This window comes from Ictidomys tridecemlineatus, unplaced genomic scaffold (assembly GCF_052094955.1).
Source record: "Ictidomys tridecemlineatus isolate mIctTri1 unplaced genomic scaffold, mIctTri1.hap1 Scaffold_138, whole genome shotgun sequence".
NCBI lineage: Eukaryota > Metazoa > Chordata > Mammalia > Rodentia > Sciuridae > Ictidomys > Ictidomys tridecemlineatus.
Window position 1 is genome coordinate 358013 of NW_027521230.1, and position 8672 is coordinate 366684.

The following is an 8672-nucleotide window of genomic DNA, read 5'->3' on the forward strand; positions in this document are numbered from 1 at the left end:
GGTCTCTTGGATAGTGTCCACTAAAATCTTAGCCTGGCATTTTGAAAAACCTTTATCCGTTGGACTGTCACAATTAAAAATCTTTAGGGTTACCTCTAATAGTTGAAAGTTACACATGCAAAACTGTAAATTTTTGTGACTATCTGGGTTTGAGAGACAAAAGACAAAATTTGTAGACAAAATTACACTTTTACATATTTTAGTAATGGTAATCCTATACAGTTCTCTAATTCTAATCTGCCCTTTTTAGGAACTGACATTATCTATTCTGCTGGCTACTGGCCAACTTCCTAAATGAAGGCCTATGGATCAATAAGATTCAGGAAACATATACAATTGTTCAGTTGGACAACAGATATTTTAGATCAGGAACAACTTCTTTGTATAGTCTGGTCAGATTCCAGAGGAACTTGTTGGTATTTCTGAGTATGTTAATTTATGCTATGACAAGATACTTTCTTCAATTTGAAGGAGGTAGAAAATTGATTCATGAAAATATAATGCAGTCATCAGTTCTACTAAAGTGGAAAGTAGACTCAGAGGTCTTTTGATAAAGTGGGGACTTAGACTTAGAGAGAGGCATCCAGACATCCAGATCTCCCATGACTGGGACACTGAATTGGCACAATTATGTCGTTAGTTTGTTGCCAGACTGGCAAAACAAGACTAATTGAAGGGTCGTTCTGGGAACTAACTGGAGGTATGCATGACCAAGATCTGCAAAATATCTGTTGAAGGAGTAGAAATGAACAGACATGACAATCTCTTATTGTCTTACTAAACTACAAATGGGCAAACCAGAGAAGTGATGTTACATGTTGAGTTGTTTTGGATACTTAGCTGTGAACTGGAGACTCTTATCATAGGAGATAAGAATCAGGACACTGTACCCATACATATTAATGACCCATTAGATAAAAATATGATGAAGCACAAAACTTAACCAATGAGGTTCATTGCTTTAAATTTCAGAGGTAAATCAATTATAAATCCACAGAGATTTGGTTTTTTTTATTACCATTGTTCATCTTTGTGAATACCCCCTATCTCCTGTTTATGCAGAGTTGTACTCATTGTGTTGAAACCAGCTAATCTCCACTTCCAGGCTATTACCAGAACTACAAAATCTATATGGAATAATAAAATTGCCAGAAGAAGAGCGCAAGTCATGATGATGGATCTAAATTCAAATTTAGGAACAAAAATCTTATATTTGTGTTTTTGGCCTGTCACAGGTCAAAATCTAGCCTTGTCCAAACTCCATCCCCTTTTCAATAGCTGGAAAGTGCTGGAAGTGGACCTGCTCTTGTGGAAAGCCATTCTTCTGCTTTGGCAAGGTGCCCATCTCTCATCTCTTCATCTCTTTCCATTTTCTCTCAGCTAGATCATTCTCAGAGGCATTTAAACATATATTTTTGATAGAAAAAGTATGGATATATGTAATTTAATATTATTCTTTGAGCCAATGTAAAAATGAAGACTCTGGAATTAAGTTGAGCTTCCTTTGCTTTGGAGATGGAAGTTTTCATCATAAGGTGAAGGTATAGTAGTTGATACCGTTTTCTTAGAGGACTTGGTACAGGGCTAGGAAATCAGTTGAAATCCTAATTGACTCACCACAAAAATGTGACCTGCTGCTTTTTTTTCAGCTTTAAAAAAAATCTATTCATATCCTGTATATTAGGAATTTTAATCAAAATGTGCCTTGGAGAGGATGTTTTTTTTTATATTGCCTATTTGGGTTCTAAATGTCTCTTCTGTTTGAATTTCTACCTCATTCTTAAGATTTATAAATTTTAAAATCTTATTTCATTAAGAAATTTATGCAATCATTTTGTTTGTATTTCAGAGTATCCTCTGTATTTCTCAAATTTCATCTCTAATATTATCTTAATGTTGAACATTTTGTTCCTGGTCTCTTAACATATTTTCTTCATTTTCAACTTTATTTTCAAGTTTATATGCTTTGTCTTAAAGGCCTGAGAATCTGTCTTCAGTGTGGCTTAATCTACTAGTGATGCTTTCAACAGAATTCAGTAATCCCAGCAACAGCCAGGATCCCTGCATCCTGAACTCCTACACACCACAGAATCAGGCAACAGACATTATCTGCAACTTCTGAGCAGCCACCTTTAGTGACAAATTAGAAGCAGCTGGTGGGAAGTTCATGGCAACCAGGGGAGTGGCCCATGTGTCCCAGCACCTCCTGGGACACCCAAAGCCAAAGAATGATGAACATCTCCTAAAGGTCCCAAATACTGAAGAAAGCCCAATCAAAACTCAAGAATTTTCTTCATTTGGGCACAGTTTATTATAAATAGCTCTAACAGTGATTGTCAACAGCTCAACTTGGATTATGTATATATCAGTTTTCATTTTCATTTGGTGATTGTTGACTTGATAGCCAACATTGTGTCCTCAATCCTTTTGATTGTGGTTCTTCTATTTTTAATTTTGAGTTAGGGTTTGAATCTCAGAGTGCTAACCACAGAGCCACATCCTCACATCCTCAGCACTGCTTTTTTTTTTTGAGACTAGGTCTTCTACATTGCTCAGGGTTTCACTAAGTTGTTGACCCTGGCTTTGAACTTGCAATCCTCCTTCCTAAGCCTCCCAAGCTGCTGGGATTACATATGTGCCCAGATCTCTTATAATATTTAAATCTTTAATTGGAATCATCCTCTGTGTGTGTGTGGTTTTCCTAGATCAGATTCACATACATTCCTCTTACCTTTCTTTTCCTCTTACAATCACCTGCTACTGTCTCAAATTCCCTTAATCATATTTTTCTTCTTTTTTACCTTGGTGTGTACTATTCTTAAATACCTTTTATTTCTTTTTATTTTCTTCTTTTGACCTGTTTTTTCTCTTCCCATTTTTAGTTCCTATATTAAGTTATATCAATTTTACTATATTTAATAACTAACTTTTTAACATATTCCATCTCTGTATCACAAGTTCATACTTGAATTGGAGAAACTGTGAAGAACAGTGTTGACTTTTTCATTTTTCATGCATTTGAATAGTGTCTGGCTATACTTTGAAGAGATGGTAGTAAATAGGGTTTTGTGGCTTTTGTTAGAGAGGTGCTGATACAGAGAACAGCAAAGGAGATAAAACATGAATATTCGGATATTCACCAAGTACACGACTTTGAAGAGAAAGAAGCTCATAAAATGGTCACTTACATTGGGCTGGGGATGTGGCTCAAGTGGTAGCATGCTCACTTGGCATGCATGCGGCCCGGGTTCGATCCTCAGCACCACATACAACAAAGATGTTGTGTCTGCCGAAAACTAAAAAATAAATATTAAAATTCTCTCTCTCTCTTTAAAAAAATTAAAATGGCATTTCCATAAAAGAAGCAGTGATGATTACCTCAAAAAATGGGTAGATGCTCAAACAATTTTAAAAAGCAAGGGAATAACCACCCCATTAGAGCCCATAACACTATGACTTCAATAACTGACTACAGTGATACCACAGTGGATAAATTGTTGGGGAAAGAATTTAGAAAATTTATAGTTATAATGTGCAATGAGCTTGAAGAAGAAGTAACAAATGAAATTAGAGAGAAAATTCAGGAACTAAAGACCATTTCAATAAGGTGATAGAGATTCTGAAAAAGAGCCAAACAGAAATCATAGAAATAAGATAAAATGAATCCAATTAAAACTTTAATGAAAAGCATCACCAGTAGATTATACTAATTAAAGGTTGATTTTTCAGGATTTAAAGGCAAAGTTTAAAATCTGAAAGTAAAGTCAAATAGAAAGAAAAGATATTAAGAGATCATGATAAAATCTGGGATAACATTAAGAGAATAAATTTAAGAATAACTGGAATCATTGAAGTCTCTGAAATAAACTAAAGGAATAAACAATCTTTTCTATGAAATCACATTAGAAAAACTTCCAAATTTTAGGAATGAGATGGAGATTCAAATACAAGAAGCACACAGGACTAAAAATAGGCAAGATTAATTAAGAAAATCCTCTCCAAGGCATGTGTCTGCCGAAAACTTTATCATGGTAAACACAACTAAGATACAGAGTTTTAAAAGCTGAAAGAGAAAAACAGGAGGTTGTTCACATATCAAATGATCTCTCAACTCAGACTTAAAAAGCCAGGAGGGGTTGGAATAATATATAACAAGCCCTAAAAAGATGTGTACCAATAAAGATTACAACATTCACTCAAATTATCCTTCAGAATATAAGAAAAATAAAAATATTCCATGATAAGAAGAAACTGAAAGAGTTCATAATCAGTAAGCCTGTACTACAAAATATATTAAAAAATATATATCATGTAGATGATATAAAAAATGGAAAATTAAAACCAGCATGGGGATAAATTGTAACAGAAGAATTGTCAGTTAAAGTAGAATACAGTTTGAATTACGCATTAAAAAAAACTCTATAACAACATTAAAGGTAAATAGTCTAAGCTGTTCAATCAAAAGATATATTCTTGCTGATTGAATTAAAAGACAACAAGACCAAACCATATGCTTTTTGTGAGAGACTCACAATTACAAAGACATCAACAAATGAACATTAAAATAGAGAAAATCTATAACACACAAATGGTAACTTAAAGAAAGAAGAAGTTGGTACTCTTATCTCAGACAAAGTAGAAATCAGGTCAAATTAATCAGAAGACAAAAAGAAGTCACTTTATACTGGTTATAGGAATCATCCAAAATGTATTGTGATTGTGCATATTTATGACCCAAACATTGATTTATCTACTTATATAAAACAAATGCTTTTCAGTATAAAGAAACAAGTAGCTTTGAAAAAGTAGTATTTGGTGATTTGAACACACCCCTCTCACCACTACACAGGTTATCCAGACATGATCTAAGCATAGATTCTTTAGAACTAAAAAAAAAAAAAAAAAAAAAAAGAAAGAAAGAAAGAAAGAAAATAAGAGGGAAAAAAAAGAAAGAACAATAACAACAACAACAAAACTATTAATCAAATGAACCTAACAGACACCTATAGAATATTTCATCCACTGACAACTGAATTCACTTACTTCTTATCAGTACATAAAACATTCTCTAAAACAGATCATATTTTAGGGCAAAAAGTGAATCTTAGCAAACCCAATAAAAACTAGATATTTACTTGCATCCTATCAGATCAAAATGGAATACCATTTAAATATCAGAGAAAAAACAACCATTCTAACATCTGAAGTATGAATAATACATTTTATCTTAAAGAATTGGTCACAGAAGAAATCAGGGTAGCAATAAAAAAATAGGAACAAAAATAGAGATACAACATACAAAAATATCTGGGACGGTATAAAGGATGTTCTAAGAGGAAAGATAACAGTACTGAGTTCCTACATTTGAAAAAAATAGAAAGTCATCAAATAAATAATCTAACATTAAACCTCAGATCTCTAGAAAACAAAGAAAGTAGCATCAAAATCAGTAAAAGACAAGAAATAGCTAAAATTCTAGTCAAAATCAATTAAATTGAGACTAACGCAAACAATACAAAGAATCATTGAGGGCAGACGCAGCAGCTTGGAGGCCCGCGGGCTTCTCGATCCTCCGTGGCGCGCACCTCGTGTCCAGGCCCAGCCGGCCGGCGGCGAGCATGGCGGGCGCGGGCGCGAAGCAGCGCGCGGTGGCAGGCCCAGCGGTCGAGGAGGAGGAGCGGCAGGCGCGGGAGAGGATGCCGGCGTGGCGACCCGGCAGAGGATGTCGTGACCCTACAGCGCAACATCACGCTGCTCAACGGCGTGGCCATAATCGTGGGCACAATCATCGGTTCGGGCATCTTCGTGATGCCCACGGGCGTGCTCAAGGAGGCGGACTCGCCGGGGCTGGCGCTGGTGGTGTGGGCCGTGTGCGGCATCTTCTCCATCGTGGGCGCGCTCTGCTACGCCAAGCTGGGCACCACCATCTCCAAGTCTGGCGGCGACTACGCCTACATGCTGGAGGTGTAAGGCTCCCTGCCCGCCTTCCTGAAGTTCTGGATCGAGCTGCTCATCATCCGGCAGTCCTCGCAGTACATCCTCTCGTCTTCGCCACCTACTTGCTCAAGCCGCTCTTCCCCACCTGCCCCATGCAGGAGGAGGCCGCCAAGCTCGTGGCCTGCCTCTGCGTGCTGCTGCTCACGGCGGTGAACTGCTACAGCGTGAAAGCTGCCACCTGCGTGCAGGACGCCTTAGCGGCAGGCAAGCTCCTGCCCTGGCCCTGATCATCCTGCTTGGCTTCATCCAGATCCGGAAGGGTGGGTGGCGTGTCTAATCTGAACCCAGAGTTCTCCTTCCAAGGCACCAACCTGGACGTGGGCAACATCGTGCTGGCCTTGTACAGTGGCCTCTTTGCCTACGGAGGATGGAATTACCTGAACTTTGTCACAGAGGAGATGATCAACCCCTACAGGAACCTGGCCCTGGCCATCATCATCTCCCTCCCCATCGTCACCCTGGTGTACGTGCTGACGAACCTGGCCTACTTCACCACACTGACCACTGAGCAGATGCTGACATCCGAGGCTGTGGCCTTGGACTTTGGGAACTACCACCTGGGAGTCATGTCCTGGATCATCCCCGTCTTTGTGGGCCTGTCCTGCTTCGGCTCTGTCAACGGGTTCCTGTTCACATCCTCCAGGCTGTTCTTCGTGGGGTCCAGGGAAGGCCACCTGCCCTCGATCCTGTCCATGATCCACCCACAGCTCCTGACACCCATGCCATCCCTTGTGTTCACGTGCATCATGACCCTGCTGTATGCCTTCTCCAAAGACATCTTCTCCGTCATCAACTTCTTCAGCTTCTTCAACTGGCTCTGTGTGGCCCTGGCCATCATGGGTATGGTCTGGCTCCGCTTCAAGAAGCCTGAGCTGGAGCAGCCCATCAAGGTGAACCTGGCCATGCCGGTCTTCTTCATCCTGGCCTGCATGTTCCTCATCGCTGTGTCCTTCTGGAAGACACCTGTGGAATGTGGCATTGGCTTCGCCATCATCCTCAGTGGGCTGCCTACTTCCTCGGGGTCTGGTGGCAGAACAAGCCCAAGTGGCTCCTCCAGGGCATCTGTGAGTGTCCAGGCTGCTGGCCGAGATGGGCTGGCACCAGCCATGCCTTTGGCCACTGCAGGGTGTCAGTGGTGAGGACACCCACCTACTCCCAGCTCAAGAGCTAAGCAGCAGCTCATCTCAGAAAGAGAGTTTTCCGAGAATCAGGCTGCTGTTGCCAGAGAAGTGCCCACTGTCACTCACCAGCCTTGACATACTGCCTGACCTTCCTGGGCAGAGCAGGAGAAGGCGCCAGGCCCGGAGTGGTCCACATCAGAGTGGGCCCTGTCCTCACCCGTGTGGAAGGCCAGGCTTGAGAGAGTCTGCACCAGCGGGCCTTGCCAGCACCTCAGCGCTGGGTGACCTAAGATTCTAGGGTGGCCCCTGTGCAGGCGAGGAGACCCACACCAAGGGCTGAGCCACCCATCATTTGAGCAGGACTCTCCCTCCAGCCTGGGTCCCTGTGGAATCTCATGCAGGGTCACACCCAGAGCAGACTTAGGACAGAAACCTTGATCTGAAACCACCAGTCTCCCTCGCCAGGCAGGCTCTGCGTAGAAAGTGCCAGGGTGGCCCTGGAGGTGGCTCAAGGGGGCGGGGGGCGCTGGCCAGGCAGCGCCACAAAGAAAAAGGAGAGAGAGTGCCAGGCGGTTCCTGGGGCCCCTCTCAGGCAGCCTGGTCTCAGGGCACAGTGGTGACACGGGCAGTCTCAGGGCACAGTGGTGACATGGGCAGTGTGGGCCGGGCACACGCACAGTGGCAAGGCCACCAGGTTGCTGTGCAGTCACAGGGCTCTGGGGTGGGCAGCTGTACCTGCTCCCACACTCCTCTCCCGCTGGCCCAGGCAGTCTGGCATGACGGAGAGTTGCAGAATGTGCTGCTTGCCAGGAAGCCCTGGGGAGGCGCCAGTGCTTACCACAGGGTCTGGAGGGCCACACAAAACTTGGAGTTTCTGTCCTCCTGCAGCTTGGCATGGTGTGGGGACAGGTCGGGTGGGAGCTGGGCTTGTGGGTCCTCGTCTCCACAAGAAGGACGCCTGGCCCAGCCCGTGGCCTGGTCGCACTCACTCTATGTCCTCTCCCTGCAGTCTCCACGACCGTCCTTTGCCAGAAGCTCATGCAGGTGGTCCCGTAGGAGACCTAGCTGGCGGCAGATGCTGCGGGCAGGAAGCACATGAAGGCCACGCACAGACAACTTGCCCTCAGAAAAGTAGCTCCTGCTCTCCCTTGTCCCCTCACCGTCCTTGCCCAGGGCGGCACCCACAGCAGCTGTGAACACTCTGGTACGAATGGTGTCCTGGAAGATGGATGTCCCTGGTGGCTCCCGGGCACGGTGCCAGCAGTGAGCTGGGGCAGGCTTGGTGCCCCCCCCGGTGGGACCCACTGCCTTCTCCCTTCCCTATTCATCTGCATTCAACTTGAATTTGGGGTCAAGTCAGTGCCACCAACTGATTGCTGTTTAGAGAGGTCAGGAGGAGGTGGGAGACATCTCGACAGTGCCTTGTGCCTCCAAGGGACCTGACGCTGTGGCTGCACAGAGCACTGAGGACCTGCACTGGCGTGGCAGTGCCTGTCTGCGGGCGCACCTCCAGCTGCTCCAGCCCTCTTCCCTCCAGCGCCGGTGTAGGGCTGA

At 43.6% G+C, this 8672-nt stretch overlaps 1 pseudogene; it reads left to right on the forward strand.

Moving 5' to 3' along the window:
- The first annotated feature begins 5618 nt into the window (after window positions 1–5618).
- On the forward strand, window positions 5619–8183 carry LOC101966413 (large neutral amino acids transporter small subunit 1-like; annotated as a pseudogene).
- The last annotated feature ends 489 nt before the right edge of the window (window positions 8184–8672 follow it).